Below are 6,000 nucleotides of genomic sequence, written 5' to 3'. Positions count from 1 at the left end.
TTTAAATGTAAAAGAAGAAAAAAGGACCTATCTGGATTCCCACCTTAGCTCTGCTACTCACCAGCTGTGTGACTTCGGATAAAGCCCTTCCCTTCTCTGGGTCTCCACATTTATATCTATAAAATGGGGTTAATCGTGTCTTCCCTGTTAGGCTTCCAGATCCTTTTTAAAGAACGGATATACTGAAGAAGTTGCAATGGGCTTGGAGAACTGTAATGTACAACCTAAGAGGCTGATCATTATTCGTCCCCAGCCATTCATTTGCAGCGGGTTAGTGAAAGTACAAGACGGTGTCTGGTAATACAGGCAATGGATGCTACAGATGTTACAGGCTTCCTCACCCATCATGGGAGGAGAAGGGAAATAGCATTTATTGACCTCCTGGGTGCTTTACATACATTATCACATTTAAACATGACAGCAACGCTGCAGGGGAGGTGTTATTCCCATTCATTGATGAGGAAGCTGGAGTTCAGAAAGGTTAAGATTGAATGTGTGCGTGGCCGCAAGGTTAGTGAGTGAGCATGGAGCCCAGCTTGGAATGCAGGCCAGTGCCAGCCTTTCCTCTGGTGGCCATAGGAAATGTCATCTCCGGGTTGACCCCCTGCCCTAAGGATGGTCCAGACACTCGTGCCAGGAGGTGTGCTGTCCCGTGATGGGACGGCTGCCTCCTCTCAGTGAGGCTGAGCTGAAGAGTGAGCACGTGGTCCTGCAGGAAGGACCTCTACAGCTCAGGTCCAGCTTTTATCATGCAGTCTGAGGCAGAGAGAGGATGGCTTTCATCTGCCAGGCCCCCAGAGTCAGGGAGAGAGGAAAAACAAAGGGTTTGGGCTGGAGGGGAGTGGTTGTGGAGAGATATACCCAGGGAGATGGGTTTTAGAGCAATTACAGCTCTTTGATGGTCAAGGTCAGAGGGTCAAAGGATGCTGAGTTCTGGCATCTCATCTCTTAAACTCACATCCAGCATGTGGGAGATTAGGAAGGCGTCAGGCTGCTTTTCCCCAGGGGCTACATCATCCCTGAGGCCAGCTGGAGGGCTGAGGGTCCAGGGACTCCATGTCTGCCGCCTTCTTCTCCCCTAAGGGCTATCTCAGCCCCAGGGTCCTGGGTAGGGAGGCTCAGCAGCCAATGAGGAGTCGCCCAGACTGTATCTCAAAGGTCCAGTGAAGATGCAACCTATGAGGGCGAGTGCCAAGTTTAAAGACCCAGAAACTAGGCTGAATTGGACACAGAAATTACCCAGCACCACTGACATCAGTGTGCCTGGAGGGAGACCCCAAGTGCCATAGAGAATGCAGAGGCCGACCTCTAAGAGAGGAAGGAGGTGGTCTGCGGAGCAGGGCGAGCCACGGCAGTGGGGATGAAAGGGTCTTGGTGATGGCTAAGCATGGTTTACTGACGGAGAAAACCATCCTGATTTGTAATTGAAGAATTAAGCGAGGCTGTCAGATGGTGGCCCATGTGGAATCGAGCAGGACTCACAATCTGGAGAAGTAGGCTGGCGGACGTTGGATCAGAAACCTGTTTTTTCCAGTTAGATTTTTCTCACTTTATTTCCTTTCTTATGTATGTCTGTCTTTTTCAGGAAAGCTGGAAGCACCAGCCTAAGTCAGCGGCGTTAAAGAGTGTCAAGGGGAATAGAGGTGAGTCCACACTTGGGCTGCTAAGAAAGAGGAGAGGGTTGGCCAGGCTGGCGAGAGTAGAAGCGAAAGCTGGAGGACTCTCTGGAGGTGGTGGGGCTCAGAGGCTGGGGGCAGATCCTACAGGTCCATTCCTCTCTGCCCAGGGGTTATTTCCCAGAAGGGCTTCTCTGCTCCCCTCCGTCTCTCTTTTGTTTTAAATGTGTAATTGTGGTAAAGCGTACATAACACAAAAGTTACCATCTTAACCATTCTTGAGTGTACGGTCCAGTAGCAGTGTTAAGTGTATTCCCATTGTTGTGCAGCCAAGCTCAGGAGCTTTTCAGCTTGCAATCTGAAACCACATAGCCGTTAAACAGCGACTCCCCATTCCCCCTGCCCCTGGCCCCTGGCACCCACCAGTCCACTTTCTGTCTCTATTAATCTGACTAGAATCATACAGCATTTGTCTTGCTGATTGGTTTATGTCACTTAGCATAATGTCCTCAAGGTTCATCCATGTTGTAGCATGTGTCACAATTTTCTTCCTTTTTAAAGCTGAATAATATTCTATTGTGTGGGTAGACCACACTTGGCTTTTCCATCCATTCACTGATGGGTCCTTGGGTGGCTTCCACCTATTATGAATATGGAGCTACAAACATGGGTGTACAAATATCTCTTTGAGACCCTGCTTTCACTTATTTGGATATATACCCAGAAATGGAATTGCTGGATCACACGGCTGCTCCTCTTTAAGGAAGGAGGCCCTGTGGAATTGTTTGCTAGGCACCCCAGCTACCTCTGAAGGTGGTGAGCCTGGCCAGAGAGGCTGGAATGCACACCCTAGACTGGAAGGCAGGGAACTCCTGACACCATCACTGGCTACAGTGGACCGCGGGGGATTTCACAATCCTCTGCCTGGATAGGTCCTGTGCCTCACAGGCCCCATGTAGACATGGAGTAGAGCTGGGACGAACGATCCCAGAAAACCCGGAGCTACAGGAAAGAGGGACCCAGGTGCCCTTGGCAACTGCTAAAAACTTGTAGGAGTTTGGAGAGTGTAATGGGGGGGGGCTAGTATACACACAGATAGCAGGCACATGCTTGCTGACTAAATGAATGATGGCCATTCCAAAAATCTGAAAAGCAAGTTCCACAGGGCTGCGAAATGTGGTTCTCTTGTTCACATGATGGAAGCTCAAGGAATGAACTGCTGAGGAAGCATAAAATTGTATCAAGTTGCTTTACGAAGGAAGAAAATCTAGAGAAGAAAGATCAAAAATATGCAAAAAAAACTCTCCGTGGACCTTACTTAGGGCAAAGCAATTACCTTGGTAAGCAGGGCAATGGATGGAGAGGGGGAAGGTATGGTCCCACCCAGACATGGCTCACAGAGCAGTGCAGACAGAGGGAGAGCAATCCACTACCAAGGGCACTGCAGGAAGAATTAAGAAACCTGAAAAGAGCCTCTCACATCCACTCCATGTGTGCTTTGATCCAGACACTTTCTTATGTATTTCATTCAGCAACTCTGACAGCCAGGAATGTTCCCACTGAACAGGTTTGGGCATGTGGAGGGAATGGCCCAAGGTTACACACTGGCAAAGGGCAGAACAGGGACATGAATCCAGGCCTGGCTTCAAATCCCAAATTCTCCTCTTTTCACCAGGAGAGGCAGTCAGGAATGGCTTCCTGGGGGAGGTGACTTCAGCTGAGTATACATATCTGCTTCCAAAGAAGAGGAAGGCTTTCCAGGTGGAGGGGAAACTACCAGCCTAATCCCAGAAATAGAAAAGAGCAGGGGATGTTTAAGCAAACATTCCAGGTGGACAGAGCATGGAGTACATGTAAAGGATGTGAGGAAATGATCGTCTGGGCCCAGTCTTGAACCTGAGGCCAAGTGGGCTATGAAGATAGGAGTGACTGTGCTTGGTGCTGTGCTTCATCACAGTTCATCTGGTAGCTACTCACAGAGTGGATTGGAGGAGGTGAGCCTGCAGGCAGAAGGGGAGGTTGAAATGGCTGCAGGCATCTATCAGGCATCTGCCCGGCCTTGGTGGAGCTGACTGTCATGGGGAAAACAGACAATAAACAAGTTAACAACTAAACCAAAATGATTACAAATTGTAATCTGTACCAGGACACAGGTAAATAAGCCCATGCAAACGGTAATAATGAGAGCATAGGGCAGTCAGGGAAGGCTTCCCTGAAGAGGTGGCAATTCAGTTGGATAAGAAGGATCAGAGGAGCTGGCCCTGCAGGGAGAAGAGGGAAGACAGAGAAAGACCTCGAAGGGGGAAGTGTGTTCCTGGAACTGGCAGACAGTGCCTGGGTGAGCATAGGAGAAAGCTGGAGAGGCGGTGGGTCCAGGAAATGGGTAGGACTTGAGATTTTATTCCAGAGCAATGGGAAATCATTGGAGGGCTCTAAGCAGGAGAATGATGTGATCTTATTTGCATTTTTGAAAAATCTCTCTGGCTGCTGTGTGAAAATGGGAAGGAGGGGGGTCAGTTGGAGATGACAGAGGACACCAGTTGGGAGGCCACTGCAAGAGCCAGAGAGAGCTGAAGGTGACCAGGCCAGGCCGGTGGCCACAGGAATGGCCAGGAGGGGGCTGGCTCAGACTGGTTCCAGCGGGGAGGGACGGAGAGTGAGAAGTATCCTTTGAAGAAACACTCTGTTTCAGAGGCAGGCGACAGCTGGGATAAAGTACTGCAAAGTTTGACCCTGGCAGCAAATCCAATTTTCACACATCTCCTTCTGGATGGAATTTGCCTTCCCTCAGACAGGAGGTCAGAGTGAAATGCTGCAATGCAACCAGAGGCTTCTCTGGGTGGGGAAAGCTTTCCTGTGGGGATTATTCTGGGCTGCAAAGCCCTGTCCGGATACTCAGAGGAGGAAGCGGGGGACAGATGTGCCAGACATTTCTTTAGGTGCTGGGGGTACAGCAGTGAAGGGGAAGACAAAGGGCCCCCTGCCTGCCTTTCCCACAGGCGGCCCCCAGTCTAGCTGTGGCAGGACACCCTGACGTGGCCCCCAGTGATGACCGCCTCCCGGTGTTCACACCTGCCATCTCCCCTCGGGTGTGGGCTGGGCCTAGTGGCTGGCTTCTAATGAACAAAGCAGGCAAACGTGATGGGATGTCCCTTCTGAGATTAGGTTACTTAATAGACTGTGACTTCTGTCTTGCTGGCATGTCTCCGGCCCTTCCTTGGCCCGCTCCGATGAAGCCAGCTGCCTCCTCGTGAGCTGCCGTAGGGTGAGGCCCACGTGGTGAGGAGCCAAAGTGGGCAACAGCAGGATGACAGCTGTGAGGGGCTGAGGGTGCAGTCCAACAGCCCGTGAGGAGCCGAAGCCCGTCAGCCACCGTGGGAGCGAGCTCGGGAGGGGTACCAGCCTCCAACTCCAGGTGAGTTCGGGGTGACCACAGCCTTGGCTGGCTGCAACCTGAGAGATGTTCTGGGCCTGAGGACCCAGGTAAGCCGCCCCTGACCCCTGATTCTTCTGAGACAGTGAATGTTATTGTTTGAAGCTACTCAGTTTTGGGGTAATTTATTATGGAGCAATATGGATGACTAATGCACTAGTGAACACTGATTAAACATTTAAAGTGGGCTTTACATGCACATGTTATAGGGAGCACATAACACTACTCCCCTCATTTTATAGATATGCAAACTGAGGTGCAACAAGGCTAAGTAACTTACCCAGGGCCACACAGCTCAGCAGTGGCAGAGGAAGGATTCAAACGGAAACACCTGGCTTCAGAGCAAGTGCTCTTAAATCCCACAACTGATGGGGGGGTGGGTACAATCCCTTCCCTGGGCCGTGCCTAGTCTAGTGCAAGAAGCACTCTCTCCATATTGAGGGTGCTGCCATCTACTTAGGAAGATGGCTCTTCCAATCTGCTTGGCATCTACCTTTAAGTCAGCCAATGCACCCCCACGTTCTCCAACCATGGAGGACCTTTCAGAACTGTCTTACCTCATCCTGTCTTTGGGCTTCCTTGTTTTTTATTGTGTTTCCCCCTCAAAACCCAATCCTTTGCATTGTTTCCTGATTCATACATTCCTGAATTTACTCCTTGGACCTAACTCTGGATCCTGAAGCCCTGCAAGTCCTGAGCACTCATTATGTACCAGGCCTTTATTATATATTACAAACATGATCCTATTTAATCATTTTTTAAAAAACCATTTTACAGATGAGTAAGTGAGGTCCAGAGACATGAACAGCCAGGTCTCGTGGCCACTAGCCAAGAGCCGTCTCGCCTGCTGGGCTGTGCTGCCTTCCTGGTCTGACCCCACGTTGACTTGAAGTTATCCTGGATGTGACAACTTCCAAACTTCAGGCCTCTTGCACCCCTGGCAGGACTGTG

Source organism: Manis pentadactyla, chromosome 4 (genome assembly GCF_030020395.1).
Source record: "Manis pentadactyla isolate mManPen7 chromosome 4, mManPen7.hap1, whole genome shotgun sequence".
NCBI classification, from domain to species: domain Eukaryota; kingdom Metazoa; phylum Chordata; class Mammalia; order Pholidota; family Manidae; genus Manis; species Manis pentadactyla.
This window is presented reverse-complemented; position numbering follows the sequence as displayed.